The 19,294-nt window shown below is 37.1% G+C and overlaps 1 pseudogene; it reads left to right on the top strand.

Annotated features, from left to right (window-relative positions):
- The first annotated feature begins 1,316 nt into the window (after positions 1-1,316).
- Positions 1,317-2,501, top strand: LOC143389332 (cyclin-dependent kinase 9 pseudogene; annotated as a pseudogene).
- The last annotated feature ends 16,793 nt before the right edge of the window (positions 2,502-19,294 follow it).

The raw sequence follows: 19,294 nt of genomic DNA, 5'->3' as shown, positions 1-19,294 counted from the left end.
GGCACTAATTCTGCCTTTTGTAATAGATGAGGTTTATATAACTGTTCAGTATCAAAAAATATTTTCAAAGTTCCACAAGTACTGTGTGTGTGTGTGTGTGTGTGTGTGTTTCTGTGTTTCTGTGTTTATATGAGTGTAGTACTGGTGGTTGAACTGAAGGAATATTATTCCTGAGCTATATATTCAATTTTTTCTTTTTTTAAATTTTGAGACAGGATCTAACAAATATGATTTCTTGTGTGCCCACAATTTGTAAGTACATATCAAGATCAAATATGCCTGACACAAAGGCAAATCTTATCTCCTTTAGGAGCCATGGATTCATCATTATTTTAAATTCTCTTAAAAGTTAAGTTGTGACATTTTTTTTCAAAAAGGGGGGTTACACACATATGGTGTCTCATGTCAGCAATCTTAATAATTTGGGAGACTTAATAAGGAGAATCACAATTTCTAATTCAGCCTAAATAATATAAGAGGGCCTCAAGCAACTAAGCAACCCTTTGTCTGAAAATAAAACAAAATACAATTAAAAAGGGCTGGTGATACAAGGGTTTAGGAGAACTATCCTGGGTTAAGTACTCATTCCTCTCCCCTTAAAAAAGAAAAGAATAAAAAAACAAAAACAAAATTTTTACATCTGGTGTGCCTTTTTATTAAATGGGGATAATATGTAAGAGAACAACTTCTGAAGCTTATAGCAAGGATTTAAAATAAACTTGAGAAATGGCTGCGAACTGAACTGAAAAATCAAGGACAAGCAATATTTTTAAAATTTCTTATTAGCGGCCGCCTCGTCGTCCGCGCTTCCCGTATCGCCCCTCCCGTATCGCCCCCTCGCCCAGCAGCCCCGGCCATGCCCGGCCAGGGAGCCCCCCAGGCCGCGGCTCGGGGGCCTCCCCCCCCCTCGTCAGCTGCCCCGCGCAGGTCCGCGGAGGCGGCGCCGTCCAAGGAGGAGGAGCAGGGCACTGAGGAGGAGGAGCAGGGCACTGCGGCTGGCCCGGAATCGGGCGCCAGAGCGGCAGCAAGCGCGGCCCAGGCTGATGCAGCGGGACGCACCGCCCAGAGCCCCAGCCCCAGCGCCCCGGCTCCCCGGTCCCCCGATCCGGGCCGCTGCCAGTAGTGGCGGCGGCGGCGGAGGCGGGGGCAGCGGCGGTGGCGGAGGCGCTTCTGCAGCTCCGGCTCCCCCTGGCCTCTGGGAACTACAGTCCCAGGGGGGCTGGCGGCGGGCGGCGGCCGGAAAAGGCGGGGTCGGATCCGCGAGGCCGGAAGTGGCCGTGGAGGCGGAAGTGGCGCGGCCGCGGCGGGGCCTGGAGCGCGGCGGTTGGACCTGGAGCGCCTGCGGCTGCGGCTGGGGGCGGTGGCGGCGCTCTGGAGGCGGCCATGGCAAAGCAGTACGACTCGGTGGAGTGCCTCTTTTAGGATGAAGTGACCAAATATGAGAAGCCTGCCAAGATCGGCCAAGGCAACTTTGGAGAGGTGTTCAAGGCCAAGCACCACAAGACCGGCAAGAAGGTGGCTCTGAAGAAAGTGCTGATGGAGAATGAGAAGGAGGGGTTCCCCATCACAGCCTTACGGGAGATCAAGATTCTCCAACTTTTAAAACATGAGAATGTGGTCAACTTGATTGAGATTTGTCGAACCAAAGCGTCCCCCTATAACCGCTGCAAGGACAGTATATACCTGGTGTTCAACTTCTGTGAGCATGACCTTGCTGGGTTGCTAAGCAACGTCCTAGTCAAGTTTACACTATCAGAGATCAAGAGGGTGATGCAGATGCTGCTCAATGGCCTGTACTATATCCACAGGAACAAGATCCTGCACAGGGATATGAAAGCTGCCAATGTGCTCATTACCCGAGATGGGGTCCTGAAACTGGCAGACTTTGGGTTGGCTCGGGCTTTCAGTCTGGCCAAGAACAGCCAGCCCAACCGCTATACCAACCGTGTGGTGACGCTCTGGTACAGGCCTCCGGAGCTGCTGCTCGGGGAGCGGGACTACGCCCGCCCATTGACCTGTGGGGTGCTGGGTGCATCATGGCAGAGATGTGGACCCGCAGCCCTATCGTGCAGGGCAACACGGAGCAGCACCAGCTTGCCCTCATCAGCCAGCTCTGTGGTTCCATCACCCCTGAGGTGTGGCCAAATGTAGACAAATATGAGCTGTTTGAGAAGCTGGAGCTGGTCAAGGGCCAGAAAAGGAAGGTGAAGGACAAGCTGAAGGCCTACGTCCTGGACCCCTATGCGCTGGACCTCATCGATAAGCTGCTGGTGCTGGATCCCGCACAGCGCATCGACAGCGACGATGCCCTCAACCACGACTTCTTCTGGTCAGACCCCATGCCCTCAGACCTCAAGGGCATGCTGTCCACCCACCTGACGTCTATGTTTGAATACCTGGCGCCACCACGCCAGAAGGGCAGCCAGATCACCCAGCAGTCCACCAATCAGAGCCTCAATCCCGCCACCACAAACCAGACGGAGTTTAAGCGCGTCTTCTGAGGGCCGGCTGCTATTTTCATTTTTCTCTACTTTATGACTCACCGGTGGAGATGATGGGCATTTGAGGTTTTTTTTCTCTAGTGCACATTTTATTTAGTCTCCACCCTGGGTACTGGGAACAACTAGCGACTGGACTGGAGGACTTGTTGCCAAAGGGCAAGTGGGCACAGGGGCTGCCTGATTGCCTTGCCCTGTTCTGGATTTCTGGATGGTGCTGGGAGGGTCTCCCTTGTACCCCAGGATAGGAAGTGGGGCCAATGAGCCTCCTATGGTGACTTTCTAAGAGCTCCCAGCATGGTGGGAGGAGGGGACAGTCTCTCACATCCCCAGCCCTCCTCTTGGGATGAGAAACTGGCGAGGGGAATGGAGCTGCCTTGGGAACAGGCTGCTCTTGGCCTGACCCTCAGGGCACTGAGGGCAGCAAAAACTCTTGGTTTCTTCAGGAGGAGAATTTTATCGTGTTTCTTTGTTGAGTTGTTCAGAGACATTCCTGGATGCAGGCCGATCAGTTACAATTAAAAGTTGACCCTTCTTTTTTTTTTCCAGTAAAAAAAATAATAATAATAAAATAAAATTTCTTATTAGGAGAAACTTTAAAACAGATATATTTCATTACAGTCATGATAAAAATGCAGCATGGTATGGAAACTGCAACAAAACCACTGTATTTGTATCACAAAAGTTTTATAAATGGAGAATATGAAATATAAAACACTACATAAAAAAGTGAGGGAGAGACAACATTAAGGCAATATATATAACCTAAAATAAATTATACACTAAATATCCACTATATAAATATTATCTGGGAGCATGTCTACAAAACAACACAATACTCCTTGCATAAAGCAGAGGATTTGTGATAGTCTTAAATTAAAAATAGTTTCACATCTGTGGCTGCTGTGTAGGGGCTAATATCAAAAAAAGCAATGTTTGGGGCTCAAGCAGTTGAAAGAAGATGTGAGGAACACTTTCTTTTCCATGTGATTTATTTTTATTATTTTTTTTAGTCATACATGACAGCAAAATGCATTTTGACATATAATACATACATGGAATGTACATACATCAATCATATTGTCTATTCTAGTCTGCTGCCCTTCCTATCCTCCCGACTCCTTCCCTCCTCTCCCATCTTTTCTCTTTATTCAATCTAATGTGACACACTGCCGCAGTCTGTCTGGGCACAAATAACCGAGCAGCCACAAAAGCCTTGTAGGTTCAAACAGCAAGCCTTTATTTCTAAACTCTCACTGGCACTCTACACACACTTCTCGTGAACACACTCCCTCCACCAGGCTCTGCATGCCAATTCTCCCTGAACCCCTGGGAGAACTCAATGGGAACTCCAAAGTAGCGGGCGCCCTAGGCAGCAGGATCTGCCCTAATCCCTGTGCCGCCCTATTCCTGGAGCAGGGTCATCTTTCAACCATTCCCTCTAACAAAATGCCAGGCGTCATTCTGAACCCTAAACTGTGGCTCTCAACAACACACTTTTTTTCTTTTTTTCATCACAACATCATATATGTATTCTGTATAACAATGAGGTCCTCCTTCCATCTTCTGTGCAACTCCCCTTCTCCCTCTTTTTCCCTCCCACCTCTCTTCCCTATTTAGTGGTAGTCTTCTCATGCTCTTCCTCCCTATCCCATTTTGAGTCACCCCCCCCGCCCCCTTATATCAGAGAAGACATTCGGCATTTGTTTTTTAGGATTGGGTAACTTCACTTAGCATAATCTGCTTTATTGCCATCCATTTGCCTGCAAATTCCATGATCTTGTTATTTTTTAGTGCTGAGTAATATTCCATTGTGTATAAATGCCACATTTTTTAATCCATTCATCTATTAAAGGGCATCTAGGTTGGTTACACATTCTAGCTATTGTGAATTGTGCTGCTATAAACATTGATGTGGCTGTGTCCCTGTAGTATTCTCTTTTTAGGTCTTTTGTGTACAGTCTGAGAAGGGGAATAGCTGGGTCAAATGGTGGTTCCATTTCCAGCCTTCCAAGGAATCTCCATACTGCTTTCCAAATTTGCTGCACCAATTTGCAGTCCCACCAGCAATGTATGAGTACACCTTCCCCCCCCCCCATCCTCACCAGCAATTATTGTTTGACTTCATAATGACTGGCCATTCTTATTGGAGTGAGATGGTATCTTAGAGTAGTTTTAATTTGCATTTCTCTGATTGCTAGAGATGGTGAGCATTTTTTCATATATTTGTTGATTGATTGTATATCCTCTTCTGAGAAGTTTCTGTTCAAGTCCTTGGCCCATTTCTTGATTGGGTTATTTGCTTTTTTGTTGTTTAACTTTTTGAGTTCTTTGTATACTCTAGAAATTAGAGCTTTATCTGCTGTTTGAGGGGTAAAAATTTGTTCCCAGGATGTAGGCTCCCTATTCACCAGATGTGAGGAACTTTTGAGATGGTAGGCTTGCTACTTCTGAAGGCAGCAATAGCCCATAACCAGCCTCTTTTTCTATCCCTCAGCCCCCAAAGTTATTAAATAGCAAAATTTTTTATGCAGGTCAGACAAAGAAGGCACATCAATAACATTTGACTGATGTAAGAGCATGCTCACAAATGTTTTTGACCTTGAGTACATACATTGAATCTGAGTGTTTATGACATTGGTTATTGCTAAAAACATAGCCCTCTGGAAGCTGTACTAACACACTTGGTCTTTTTGTCTTTTTTTGACCCTAAATGCCTAATGGAATTTAACATTTTACAACTTCTACTGTAAGGAGGAATGCTAACCTCACCATTTTTAGGGTGCAACACAGAATGCTGTTTATCTCTAATTCTTACAGACAAAAATAATAATCTTAATCTCTTGACACCTAGGTAAATTATTTTTTTAAGTCCATCAGTTCTGCTTAACAGGTAAAATATATTAAACTTGGATACGTGCACTGGCCATGCCAGTTGTTCACTGGAGCCATTGGCTTCTGTTGTTTCATTTTATGCATCATCCAATGACTGGACTTGAAAGCCTTTATCTTTCTTTTTCTCTACAGACTCAACATCATAATGGGGACGGTTGATAGGTATTTTAAAAATACAGAGATCTTACTCTACTGGATGTATTTTGGATTCCTAGACCTCTTGATTATCTTGCAATTTCTCATTCTGGTAGTCTCTCATTCCATAGGCCTTTTCATATATAGGAGAGAAAACAAAGATGAATGGTCAATATTTTACATAATGAACACATGCTCAAAAGAAAATGTTTATGACAATGAATTAATACACTAAATCAGGGTATTTATTACTTCAATAAATAATAAGAACAACCTATTGAAAGCATTAACAACAGAGTAGCTATAGCCATGTTTGGCCTTTCCAATGATCCACACTTTTAGGATACATCATCAAAAAATCTACACTCCTGAAGTCTTCTGCAATGATCTATTAGCAAGGAAGTAAGAGCTCTGCATCCACAGGCCACGAAAAATACACTGTATTGTGATATGACTAGAACACAATCCCCCCTGCCTAGGATTACTAAAATCGATCTCCAGATGGTATCCTGACAAGCTCATCATTCTTTCAACTTATCATTGATCAACTGTTGTGTGGCTGAAACTAAATATGTAATATGTTTTGAAGTAATACGGATATTATTTTGATGATCCAGAATATACATACAATTGAATATGGCAGAAATCCATTCCTGTGCTGCTGTTAACAAACCAAGTGCCATGTGATTTTGCAACACAACTTTTTGTATTTGATATTTTTCTTTATTAACTAGAGATAGAGCCTGCTTTGTATGATTTGAGATTTGACTGTGTACTCTATCTTATTCACCAAGGATACTTTAAAAAAAACAACAAAGAAAATACCTCATTTTCATCAGTTTAAAATTTTATTTATCATATAGTCTTCTCTTTAGCTATAACCACACCTTAATTTTCCATAGGCTGTAAGGTTTGAACCTAGTATCCTAATAATGCCAGCAGAAAAACCAGAAGTTCAAATATATTGAGTAACCTTCTCAAATTAAATAAAAGTTTAGGCAGTTAAAAAAAATGTCTGGATAGAATGCAGATCAACATACTGCTCAGTATAATAGATAATGTCACCTTCAATATACATTGAAATATGGGTTTCAATACTTAAACCTTAGGAAATAAGCCAGAATTAACAAAGGAGTGATTATAACAGCTGTTTCTCTGCTTAGCTTTTCAATTTTTCCTGTTCATAAACCAGAAAACAATAGCCAATATTATAATACATGTCTATAACTTCAGTGACTCAAGAGGCTGAGGAAGAAGGATTTTAAGTTGAAGTTAGACTCAGCAACTCAGTGGGGCCTTAAGCATCTTAGTGAGAACTTGGCTTGTCTTTAAAAAACAAGTGGGCTGGAGATGTGATTTGTGATAAAGTGTTCTGAGTGCAGTTCTTGGTACAAAAAAAAATATTCTGCTTTTTTGTGCCACTATCTATCTTCTAAGACAATAATGAAAGATTGATAATTTATTTAGTCTAGAGGATGTGAGTTGTGGCTTTGGGGTCACATAGAATTGATCCTGAATCCCAGTAAAGTTGTTTACTATTCATGAGACCTTTCAAATATTCTTTCACACTGAACAGGTATGTAAACTTCATCCATTACAAAAAGTAGAATGATACCGAGTGCCAACATATTAGCAATTCTGTAGCCCTATCTGTACACATAAAGTTGACAATGTGTTTTTACTCCTCTTATAGCTAAAGTGCAGAGTATATTAAAGTGCAGAGTATATTTTGGGTCTCAGCTCTTATTTTTTGTGTGTGACTTACGTAAATCTGTGACTATGAAAGTGTATTAGTCAGGAAACATTTTGAATACTTTGTTTTTACTTTCATAACACTGTCACCTCCATGAGAATGAGCCCACCTTAGTTTTTACATAGTTTCTTTTATTCAGTGATAGATATCTAATTACTAAACATAGGCTGAATGCCAAGATTCAATCACATGTGGAACAGAAGTTATGTGAAAAACATATTGTGCCTTATAGGTACTGGTTAAATTTTTATTAATTTAAATTTAAACTTTAATCTTTTGACAGGCTTTATTGAATTATAAGAAAATATGTGTAGATTTCTATGCCTTTAATGTTTGATGATATTCTCAGAGTACCCCATACTAAAGAAGAAAATTGAAATCACAACCCTGCATTAGGCTAAAGAAAAAACTGCAAAATAAATTTTAAAAAAATGTTTAGACTCTAGTTTCTGGGTTACTGATGATCTGATGACCTAGAATCTTCTCTCCAGTGATACCAATCTCTTTTTGTTAAAGTATGATATCTAAAATAAAAATGGATCTGTGCACACAATCCTGTGAGAAACAGTGTCCACTTTTGTACACTTTTGATTTGTAGATGACTTCTCTCTCACATTTCAGAGTCTCTCCTGTTCTTTGGCCCTGAGAGAATGTTGTTTGGTATGCTTATTCCATAACTTATGACACAGAACTGAGTTGTCCATTTTTTTCCCCTTGCTGAGGTCAGGGTATTTAAAGATCTCAAACATGGAATATAGCTGTGGTGAACATAGATATCTCTGAGAGGTCAAGAGTGAAATTTAGGATGAAGCTTGAAAAATGCATTTATTTATTAGTCAATTGATATTTTCAAAAATAATAATATTTTGGATATAGTGGTTTTAAGTTATTAAATTGATTTAAGCTGTCTTTAATTTTTATTATGAATACTAGAAATTTTTAAATTATACTAGTGCATTATATTTTTTTCCCTCTGGGAAAATATTAATGACTTAGGACATTGCTTAGAAGTTTAAAATAAAATTTGCTTTCTCATAAGACAAGACAGCACAAAAGTTAAATGAAATTTTAAAGTAATTTTGATAAAATTTTTATTCATGAAAGTATATATTTTGGGTGTGTGGGAGATTTTGCCTCTTGGTTTTATTTTCCCCATTGGGTTTCTCCCCACTGAAATTAAGTTTTCATGACATGAGAAGAACATCACATAATCTTTTACCTTTCCCCCTCACTAAGGTGTGGCTGTAGAGTTTAAGAGTGGTGAGGATAATACAATTGATGAGAAGTGATGAGATGTCATTCCAAGTCCTCATCAGCCTCCCCAGCTCAAGTGCATTTTTTATTGAGCTGGCTGAACATCTGTTCATTTGCTCTACTCTTTATACTAAATTTTGCAGATTTTTTACCCTTTTTCAATCCTTGTTAGTTACCACCAGATTTTTCCATGAAATCATTTACTCTACGGCCAGAAACATCTGGTCTGGTGGTCTGCACCTTGGTCTTCTCACCCTTCCCTCTTATTAGGTGAGGACAACCTGCCATAGGCCTCACTCTGTTTATCAAGGTGAGGGGAAGTGATTTGTTTATGTCTGAGGGCAATACTACAGGGCTTCTTTAGGCATGCCTGGTGAGGCTGCATGTTTTAAACTGAAGTTTTTAAAATGGAGTTTTTTTAGGCCAGGCCTAAGGCCATCCTCACAATAGTGTAGTTAATTTGTCCAAAATTAAGGTGGTTTTTTTGTTTGTTTCTTTAATGTATTTGTCCTCAATTGAATTTTTTTTCTTTTTTCTTCATTTTTTTTTTGTACCAGGGATTTAACTCAGGGGCACTGAGATACATCCCCAGTCTTTTTTTGTATTTATTTAGAGAGAGGGTCTCACTTAGTTGCTTAGTGCCTTGCTTTTGCTGATGGTAGCTTTGAACTCATGATACCCATGTATAATTCCTCTGTGCCACAGGGGTTATGACCTGTGCCACTAAGTTTGCATTCAACTGAGTTTTTAAATATGTAAAACAACTTTATTAAAGTGACATTTAGAAGCATTCCTAATATTCAAGCAAACTCCTTTGTCCTGGTGTGGCAGGAAATAAAAGTGGAACTGGACTTTAATTTAAATAACAAGAAAGTTCAATTGCAAGGGCTTAATTAGAACACAGATAATTAGAAGGTTACAGGCCATAGCACTGTTGTATTTGTTTAAAATAATTTTTTCTTAGTTGTGGATGAACAAAATATCTTTATTATTATTATTATTATTATTATTATTATTATTAATATGGGTTCAGTATCAAACAGACTGCCTCATGCATACTAGCCAAGCATTCTACTACCGAGCAACAACCCTAAATCCTTACCTGGTATTTTTTAAAATATTTATTTATATTTAATTTATTTATATGGGGCACTGAGAATTAAGCTCAGGGTCTCATATATGCTAGGCAAGCACTGTACCACTGAGCCACACCTTCAGCTCTTTCCTGGTACTTTTTAAATACCTGTTTTACATAAATTTTAATTAGTAGGTTTAAGGCTTTTCAATATTTTTGGATTAAATCAACAACCTAGAAATCAGTGAAGCAAAGTCTAGCTTTATCTCAAACTCTGATTTTACTTCCTCTTTCTTCCCCAGACCAGACACCTTATCACAGTGTCTGAATTAAGATTCTCCCTTGAGGAATTTACTGTATGTTTTCCACATTCCAAATTCCAAAATTTACCTATTCCTTAGTTTTGGAAAAGTATTACAGAATTTGTCCAGAGGGTACCAAAATTTCTTGGAGTACTCAGAAGAATCCATATCTCAGTCTTGTCTTTTTGGGAGCAGTTCGAATTATAAGTATGCAGCATTTAAGGTAAGTAGATGGATGATCTGCAGCTGGAAGAAACCTTTTCATGCATACCTTGCATCTAAAAGGCATTTGATTCCTTTTATTAGATACTGTGAATAAACCTACAATAAAAATGGAAGTGAAGTATTATCTCTAACAAAAGTGTTCCAATTTCTTTAGATATTTATCCAGAATTATAATTACTGGGTTGTAGGGCATTTTTAAACCAAGAATTGTTATTTATTTTTACTTATTTAGGCACTTTACTACTGTGGTACATCCCTATTTTTTTAATAAGACAGGATATCACTGAGTCACTTAAGCCATTGCCAAGTTTCTGAGGCTGGTCTTGTAATTAAGTTCCTCCTGTTTCATCCTCCAAAGCCACTGAGAGCACAGACATTCACAATGATACCCTACTTCAAAAAAAATTATTATTAGTGGATTATATGGCATTTTTATTTTGAGCTCTTAAGAACCATGATAAGGGCTGGGAATGTGGCTCAAGCGGTAGTGCACTTGCCTGGCATTCGTGTGGCACTGGGTTTTATCCTTAGCACCACGTACAAATAAAGATGTTGTGTCTGCCAAAAACTAAAATGAATAAATAAATATTAAAATTCTCTCTCTCTCTCTCTCTCTCTCTCTCTCTGTCTCTCTCTCTCTCTCTCTCCCTCTCTCTCTCGCTCTCTCTTTAAAAAAAGAACTATGAATTTTTTTTCAAAAGTATCTTTATTAACTTTATATTGTAACCAAAATTTTTATCTCTGCATATACACCTATACTCTGGAGTCCCTACTATCTTTCAGATATTTGTTTAGTTTGGTGTGGTTTGGTGCTAGGAATTGAACTCCCCTGGTGCTTACCACTTAGTTATGTCTCCAGTCCTTTTTTTTTGAGACAGGTGATATATCACTAATCTCTCAATAAGTTGCTTATACCCTTTCTATGTTGTAAAGGCTGTCTTTCAAATTACAATCCTGCTGACATGCCTCTCCAGCCTCTAGTATGTTTGCCACTACACCTAGCTCTTTCAGATTATTATAATAACCTTTTCAACAACACTGCCCAGGCTACAGAAAATCTCTTTGACTGTTTCATTTTATCCCTGAGTAAAGTTTATATGAAGTAGCCAATGTAGTACTATTCTGTAAAGATTTGTTGGAATAAACAGGGATCATTGTTTTTTAAGCTCCTTTCTGAACAGCTGTTTGATATCATAGTTCATAAAAGTGCTTGAAGAAGAATTTAAATTCATTTGTTTGAAATCTACAGAGATTTACATAAGCTCAATCATCTTTTGTTCTAGAGTTTGGAACTTCAGGACATAGTAAGGTAAATAAAATATGTTAAATTTGAGATATTCAGTACACACATCGACACACACACAAAAAAAACTTTCTAGGAGCAATTGGTAGTTCTGGTATTATTACTAGTGTATCAGGGACATAGTAACATAAACAAAATATGTTAAATATGAAACAATCAATACACACATACACACACCCACAAAAAAAAAAACTTTTTCTAGGAGGAATTGGTAGTTCTGGCCTTATTACTAGTGTATCAGGGTTGGGGCAGGATTCAGGAAGTGCTATAATCTCACTCAAGCTAAGAGTAGTTTACTGGATTCCTCCCTATTTCACCTATAATACAAGCTAGAGTGAACTTCATCTGTCAGCAACAGCAATTGGGAAAATATGATGGCAGATTTTTTTTGAGATAAATTGACAGCTTTGATATTTGGGTATTTTTGTGTCTTGGTCACAGTTAATGAAAAACTTGTGAAAAATTTTATGGCTCCTAGATATCACCATTTTTTATCATTTCTTTCATATTTCCTTCTTTTTTTGTGGTGCTAGAGATTGAAAGAGGGCCTTGTGCATACAAGGCAAGCACTCTAAGAACTGAGCTACATCCTCAACCCCTCTCTCACATTTCTGTTCACTAGAGGTGATGATGGTAATTGGGAATTTAGTTCCAAATATGGTACATTTCTTAAGACCGGACTAATATCAAGTGTATCTAAATCTCTTTCCTTATTCATGATTTTGCCAAAGACATACTCACAGTAGTTTTTTCCTTAAATTTATCTATAGATGGAGGGAGAGTGTCTCATTTAATATTTTGCTTTATTTTAAACATCATTCCCTGTTAATATTTGCTTTTTATAGTGTTGCTAAGTTTGGAACTATCTAGCACATTCTGCACACACACTCTTACAGTGAAATTTGCCTCTATGTCCCAATTTTAAATTTAGGTTGGAAAGATTTGTTCATTCATTTCTAAAGTTATTTTTCATATGGTTGGTTTTACATATGCCTTTCTATTGCACTTAACAATACTATTGATCTACATATGGTTTCAGATTTGATTTATATTATGATATATTGGTCTGTATTATTGCAATATTGTTTCATGACATACATTAAATGTGTCTCATAACAATAACTATATTATTTGTTTTTTTATTAAAGGTTTTGGGGTATTTTACATATATTTTATTTCTAAGATAATTTTTTGGTCCCTTCTTTTCTTTTATTTGGTACTTGGAATTAAACTCAGGGGAATTGAGCCACATCCCCAAATATATTTTGTATGACATTTAGACACGGTATCTCACTGAGTTGCTTAGGGCCTCACTTTTGCTGATGCTTGCTTTGAGCTCACAATACATCTCCCAAGGTAGTGGGATTACAATTGTGCACCAACAGGTCCAGCTCTGTTCTTGTATTTAAAGAAAAACATGCTAAAATCTTGATAGGAAAATATTATATATTACATTGAGTTAAAATAGTTGTCTTTGTAATGATTAGTTTTATTTACACACATGCTGTTTTATGTGCTTTTGTAAATTTTTGTTTAGTTTGTGATAAGTTCCACATATTTTCCTTGAAATCCATTATACATGCGATGTATTTAACAGATATAACTTCAGTATACTACTTATGTGGTATTTTGTACTCTAATTAAACCAAAAATCTTTCTGGGCTCCAGAAACCATTTTTTTCTCAAACTTTATTATTTTTATTTTTCTGAATCACCTCGTCTTTCCTCCTAGGACACAGATTTCTACTGTATTGACAAGTATAGCTCTAGTCTTATGCTATCACATACTTGTACACTGGCATTGTACACACATATACTATAATTTCTACAGGTCTAAGCTGCTTGGTGAGGAGTATTATATATATATATATATATATATATATATATATATATATATAATACTGTATATATATATATATACAGTTTTCATGATGAAATAACAGCAATTTCTACTCCATCTTTAGTTCATGATAATTTGTTCTGTGTCCTCATAAATACATTGTATTCTTTTTGTTGTTGTTGTTGTTTCTTACTGGAAATTTAAATCAGGGGCACACAGACACTGGGTCAAGCATAGTTGCTTAGGGCCTTGCTATGTTTCTGAGGCTGGCTTTGAACTCAGGATTATCTTGCCTTAGCCTCACAATCCATTGGGATTAGAGGTGTGTGCCATGGAACCTGGTTCTATTTTATTTTTATATTGAAATATATACTACTTCTGAAAATTATTTATTCTTGATATTAAGAAAGCATAGAATACCATTTTCCCCCACAAATAACTCCCCCTTCTTTTGGAAAAGATGTCAATTTTTTTGGAAAAGATGTCAATAGTGCTAGATGTATAATTTATTAATGTCTAAATGGCAAGTTTATTATTATTATTATTATTATTATTATTATTATGCTATGTATTAGTTACAAAACTTTATCTGTTCATATTATTATAAGGTATATACTCTTTTCTATAACTTTATAGCATACATAATTGTGTATCAAAATGACCTTATGGGGGTTGGGAGGTGAGGGGAGGGATCATGGGGTTAAAAATGATGGTGGAATATGATGTATATTGTTATATAACATATATGTGTAAAGAAGTGAATTCATGTAAATATAATTTGTATTAAACCAGAGAAATGAAAAATTGTGCTCTATATTTGTAATAAGAATTATAATGCATTCTGTTGTCATATATAATTAAAAAATATTTAAAAATTAAAGATAAATGATGGCATTATGTTCTAACTGAAAATAAATACTACTCCTTTTAAAAATTGAAAAAAAATGTCTGTTGGTGAGTTGTAAACTTTATGAAGTACACAATGTATCCTGAACAATCGGTAATACATAAACCTAGATGTAGGTATTTATAGTGTTGTCAGCAAAATTAAAAAAAAAAAATACTGTAGAGTTCATTTTTTGCAATGTATACTCATAATTATATGAGATGCATTTTGTACATATACATGTATACTACCATTATATATAATTAATAAATGATTACTACATCTCACATTAACTATATTTATTTCAAATTAATTTGTCTTTTGAAAGCACTGATATATGACATTTTTTGATATGTACACTTGGTGTGTCTTCAAATTTGTCAATTTTTATGTATTATGTTCTTTTCTTTATTATCCTTTTTATAGAATTTTTTTGAAATTATTGAGATTAATATTTTTAAACAATTCAGTATAACAGTGCAGTCTGTAGATTTTCTTTTTTATCCTAAGACAAAACACATCCCAATTTTAATATGCTTATTGTTATGTAAATGACATTTAAAAAACTGCATATATAACACCCTTACCTGACCTTACTCTGGACTATTGATACCTGGGTGGAGGGGATCTCAAAGTGATCCATGGAAAAAGCAGAACAGGGATGAATCAGGATGTGACATTGGTGGATACTGAGTATGTAGTAGTGAGTATTCATGAAAAAGTATTGGTGGAATAGGTACGGGTAGAGAAAAAAGTGCTGTGAAGGGAAGAGGGAAAGAATGACTAGCTCAAGAGTTCAGATTTAAAAAGTCTAATGTTGGATCAATGATAGTATGAGGGTAAAGGGTAGTTTCTATGGATGCAGAGATAAGGTAGAAGTGAAAGAAGAAGGTAACTCTGGCACAGTCCCCAAGAGAAAGAGTCAAATGAACACTACCCCCCATCTCTCTCTCTCTCTCTCTCTCTCTCTCTCTCTCTCTCTCTCTCTCTCTCTCATATATATATTGCAAAATTCTATAACATTAGATTAAAGTCAGCCAGCTTCAGCAACTTAGTGAGGCTCTAAGAAAATCAGCGAAACTCTTTTTCTTTATAGAATATTTTATTAAAGGCTGAGAGTGTTTCTTAGTAAAAAAGCATATCTGTTTTCAATTTGTCATATGAGAGAGAGAGAGAGAGAGAAAGAGAGAGAGAGAGAGAGAGAGAGAGAGAGAGAGAAATCTTGCAGAAATTAAAAAAAGTAATCAGTGACACTGTTAGTGTCAAGGATGTAAATAATTTAAAAGTAATAGTGAGCTAATTGGAAAACTCATCTAGGTCATTAACTACTGCTTGGGAAGTTAGTCTACTCTCCAAAATATAAAAGTGAGAGAGAAATCCTTTATTAAAGTGTATATATATATATAAAAAAAGGAGTTTTGACAAAGCTTTTAGTTGATCCAGACTGCATCAACTTAAGCAGGTGATTAGGGTTCTGCAAAGATGATAAATCCTTGAGTTATTTGGAATAATGTGATTTTATCTAGTCTTCATAAATGAAGATTGAGGCCTAATATAAATCAGGCTTGGCAAAGGAAAAACATTTCAATGAAAAGTAAATGCATGAATAAACACATAAAACAATATTTAACCAAAAGTCAACATTCAAAATATTTATGCAATTATGCAATCACCAGTAATGTAAAAACAATGACAACTAAAAAATAAGTAAATTAATAAAAAACAAATAAATAATGTAATGAATTAATTAATTAATAAATAGCTAACAAGTGCAAAGTTGTAATGTGACTGGAATTGTCAAAGTCAGCTTTTAGCCATGAAAAAGTGTAAAGGTACATAGAAATGGTGTTTTACTACTTACTGAGACATACCCTATGAACTATAAATCCCACTCCTAGGTAGGACGAGTTTAAGACAGAACCCATTCACCTGGCTCTCTCACTTGGGAACTGTGTAAAAAATTACCTTTTTCTTTCCCTCACATTTTATTACTACTTCCAAGAACCCTACCCTCTATATTCACACTATTATTGTAGACTTGTAGCATGTGAACCCCTCTACTGTTCAACTTTTTCTTCTTTTTTTCATTGCTCTTTTTCTCCCTACCCCCATATCATCCACCAAAATTTATTTTGTATAGCAAAATCTACATATTCAGCAATCACCAGTCTTATATCTTACTATATCCATTTCCTACCTTGTTCATGACCACTTTGAGATCCCCTCCATGAAAACATCAATAGTCCAAAGTGATCAGAATGGGGGTAAAAATTTTAGAATATTAAAATTCAGTTAAACAACAAGAAAGCTATAAAGTGTGCTTCATTTAAATGTGAAAACAAAAAGAAAATCTTTAGACTTCACTAGTTAAAAGATCAAAAATTTATGAGTCTCAATAATTTGAATTATACTTTTGAGTCACTTTTTTGGGGGGAAGGGATATAAGAACATTGCTAAAGAGTTTAAAGTTCAAACTGTTTTTTTATGAGACAAAGAATAGAAAAATTAAAAAATATATTAAAGCAATTGCGATATCATTTTCATACAAAATACATATACATACTTATTCACAAATTGCTTTAACCTTATAAACAGTTATTAGTGTCAATACATTTCTCTCTGGGCTAGGTCCTATTATTGGAAGAAAAGTTTGCCTTAAAATAACCCTATACAGAGGCATTTAATGCAATTAACAGGCCTCTAATAATAATAATAATAATAAGAAGAAGAAGAAGAAGAAGAAGAAGAAGAAGAAGAAGAAGAAGAAGAGAGGTGGGGAGGATTTAAGGTTGTGAAGCATACCTGTAATATAAGTTACTTGAAAAGACATCACAGGAGAATTTTATACATTGCCTGAAGACATATATGTATATATTATTTATAAAAAGTGTTTATGAGTTCTGTAGTGAGGGTGCACAAGTCCAATACAAAGTCTTTTTTTTTCTTGAATAATTTTCTGTTGTAGATGGACACAGTATCATTAATAGTTTGTTGGCTTTTCTTAATTTTTATTTTTAGTTTTTGGCAGAAACAACTTCTTTGTTTGTATGTGGTGCTGAGGATCTAACCTGGGCCGCCTGCATGCCAGGCGAGTGTGCTACTGCTTGAGCCACATCCCCCTGTTGGGTGGCTTTTTAATGCGGTGCTTTGTTTTCAACCCAGTTCTTCATGCATGCTAGGGAAGTTCTCTACTACTGATCCATAACCCTAATCCCCAAAGTCCTTTACTTAATCTTTTTTTGGGGGGGGAGGGGAAGTGTGTGTGTGTAGTGCAGGGGATTGAATCCATGGCCTTATATAAGCAAAACAAGCACTCTACTGACTAAGGTATATTCTCAGCCCTGATATGTAGTCTTTTAACAATGACAATGGAGCAGCCTGTCATTCAGACTTTGATTCTGTGCCCACTTGACTCAGGTTGGTGGCAGTGCCTAAAGCCTTGACCAATCAGTCGCTTAGGTGAGAACTGTCCAATCCTCATGCAGCCAGTGATGAGGGGGAGGGCTTCCACAATCTTCTCTTCCCTTGGTGTCTGGAACCCGCAATTTTTAAAATCTTTTTGTAGGCTTCTCTCATGGATCCAGAGCCCAGGTGTCTGTGCTATGCAGAATCTGAAAACAAACCACAGGGAGAACGCTGAGAACCCTGAGAGCCAGGAAATGGTAAGTGTGCCTTGTTATATTGAGACTGGGTAGGAAAGTGGCTTAAAGCTGACAGGAGTGGCAATGGTGGAAACTGGCAGTCATGGCTAGTAACTCCTCGTGGTCCTCTGCAGAGTCTTGTGACCAGAGGGTCTCTCTGTGGTAGCTTAGCCTTCACCTCCCTCTGACTAGTCTAGTGAGGCTTAGGTCAGCAGTTGAAAACCTGGGCATTTTATTCCATAATTGTATGGTGTTTTCAGCTTCTTTCTAAAGCCCTTTGTGGGCTTCCATGTGCCATGAGTCCAGCATGTCTCCAGATTGCATGGTGAACACTGAGATAATTACGAGGAGAGAACTACAAATACATTTATTGTATTCATGTATGAGAGAGGCTGTTAATTTTAGGGCGTGTTACTCATGAGGGTTTGTTTGTTTGTTTGTTTGTTTGTTTATTATTATTATTATTGTGTGTATGTTGTTTTCTTTTTGGTACCAGAAATTCAACCCAGAGGTGTTCATCCACAGATTCACATTCCCACCCCTTTTAAATATTTTTATTTAGAGACAGGGTCCCTTTGAATTTCTTCGGACCTCACAAGTGTAATGATGCTGGCTTTTAACTCATTCTCTTCATGAGTCCTGAGATTTTTAAATGTAGCAGAAGCAGTATCTCAAATCCAAAACAAAAATATGAGATCAGGAACTTCAGTTTAACTCTCCATACGTCTTAGAATAAACCCCTAGTTTTCTAGCTCTATGTTTACATATCCAAAACTAGTGTTCTCTGTTCACAGAAAATAAGTATAAAATAGAATAGATAGTAAAATGATCATGTAATGTGGATAATGGGCCTCCCTCAAACACACCTGGTGGCTAACCGAAAGATGTTAATGAGCACCATTAAGACCTATTTCAAATGTAAAAGACCTTTAAGCCCACTTGTGGGAACACCTTCCACAAAGTCCTTTATCCCAGGGGTGATTTCTGATTGAATTTGAAGAAAAAAGGATGGGTCATAGAAAGAATGAAAGTGAACCCATATGGTAATCAGGATGCCTTTTCCAAAGCCTATTCCAAATGCATTATGCTTCCTGTTCTGCCAAAAACCATCAGTAAACTTCTAAGATAGCACACAAAAATGAGTTTTTTTTTTTTTCTGGTATCATTCCTCATACAACATGGTGAGCGTTCTATTTCTTTTTGCTCAAATAGATTTTTTTTCTTCAAAATTTATGAGACTAGCACCCAGATTCAATTTGCAAACTGAGAAATTTTGGTTAATCTCAAAACTCCACTTTCAGCCTTGTTAATCATTTTCCCATGTTTAAATCAAATGTATGCATCATTTATAATGTTTTTCTTCAAGAACTGGAGGGCATTTTTTAAAGATTTTAATTAATTATTCTGTGATTTTCACATGAGAAGAAACCAGAATAAAATTGGGTAAAATTAAAAAAGTATGAATGTCTCATAAATGAGGTTTATGT

Source organism: Callospermophilus lateralis, unplaced genomic scaffold, assembly GCF_048772815.1.
Source record: "Callospermophilus lateralis isolate mCalLat2 unplaced genomic scaffold, mCalLat2.hap1 Scaffold_86, whole genome shotgun sequence".
NCBI lineage: Eukaryota > Metazoa > Chordata > Mammalia > Rodentia > Sciuridae > Callospermophilus > Callospermophilus lateralis.
This window is presented reverse-complemented; position numbering and strand designations above follow the sequence as displayed.